Here is a 1735-nt window from a genome sequence, read left to right on the forward strand (position 1 = left end):
AGAGCTTCATCAACTTCTCTACACCCGATTCTCTCCAAACCCTAGCCTTGCTCTCTGATATAAGTCTGAAAAGCGCTCTAAGAGGTGTGGGGGTTTGGCTTCAAATGGTGAGTTGATTCTTTGATTTTGCTGATAGGTTTGAGTTGAGTATGCTGGCAGCGATGACGACGAGGTTGAGGGAAGCGTGGAGGTGTTGAGAGAATGGTGGAGGCAAGAGAGACACCAGTTGAAGTGGGAGAGAGAGAGAGGAGAAAGTGTTTTACTGAAATTCAAATTTGGGAAGCTAAAATGAAAAGAAAAGTGAGCACATGGATTACCAGCGTGGATTGGTGAGGTGTCAAAGACTTAAGCCATTAGTTTAAATATATGGCTGAGAATTGAGGTATTGCACCCCGTGCAATACCCTAGCTATTGCACTGGATGTGAATCCAGAGATAGGCAGTGCAATTGGTCTTGTTCTCCGTATAGATTCTTACATAGCTTCGATCTCAAGGGGTAGCTATGCCCAGTTGTGCATACAAGTTGACTTGGAGAAGCCTCTCATTACTATGATCAGGGTAGGGAGATTAAGACAACACGTGATGTATTATGGTATCTCTTCCTTACGTTTCTGCTATAAGCGTCTTGGGCACAAACAAGACACTGTTGTTATCACATCAAACATGCAGAGAAAATTAAGGAGGTTGAAGAAACTTCCACTTCTCAAGGAGATGGTCAAGAGAGCTAATTGGATCCTAACTATGGACCATGGATATTAGTTATGGAAGGAAAAATCTCATTAGAAATGGACGAGCTTGTGCCTCGATAAAAGCTGAAATGTGGAAGAGGGGCAAAAGGCTAATTATGAGCACCATTTAGAGGAAGATGACGTAGCTACAAAATCTCCTTTTGAGGAGCCAGCTGCCTCATTACCTACCTAGGCACATGAGAATTCGACACAACATACTCAAAGTGAGAGGGAAGACTTGGAGTGTGAGATGGTTTCCTGCTAAGATCTTCCAAAGGTAACTACAAAAGATACGAAGAGTGGTATGCAGAAGGATGGGGCTAAAGGTAAGGCAGCGCAGTGCTCGAAGCTGCGGGCTAATAAGGGCCTAGGGATTAAAAGTACAAAAGCTTTGAAGTGCCAGATATCCATTCTTGGAAGCAAGTCTCTACACCTTCAGCCCCTCTCAACTTCAAGAAACTTGCAAGCCACCTCGAATGGAAATAAGTTCATTCGGGTTAGTCTCGCTGCCACATTCAGGATGGGCAATATCGTATAGAAATAGGGTGATAGTACTCTTTGATGAGACGATTTCCCAAACAAGAGCAATGTCATCAGACACACTAGAATAATTTGAGGTAGAACTGAGCAATGCATGGAAGCATTTGTTCCCCATAACCCCAACCAGTATTAGAACAGGGAACCTAGCAATGGATCACCCAGCGTGGTCTTAAACCCCTAACCTTTAGTGGAAATTTCTCACAGACACTCCTCTAGTGTCCTGGGAAGAAGTAAAGACTTTGAGCAGGCAAAGAAGGCCATCAATTGTGCCCCTACTTCAACAAATCAAGATGAATCATTCAAGAAATGAGGATTGTGCATTTTAGAGGATCAGCTTTGGCACACATGGGGAATCATCCAAAATTCATTCAGATTCTATTCCCAATCTAGAAATGTGATCTACATCTTTGCTACAAATGTAGACATCACATTTTGTAGCCCTTATGACTTGGGCCCCCGTTCCCCAAT

Source organism: Quercus suber, unplaced genomic scaffold, assembly GCF_002906115.3.
Source record: "Quercus suber isolate HL8 unplaced genomic scaffold, Cork oak 2.0 scaffold_2, whole genome shotgun sequence".
NCBI lineage: Eukaryota > Viridiplantae > Streptophyta > Magnoliopsida > Fagales > Fagaceae > Quercus > Quercus suber.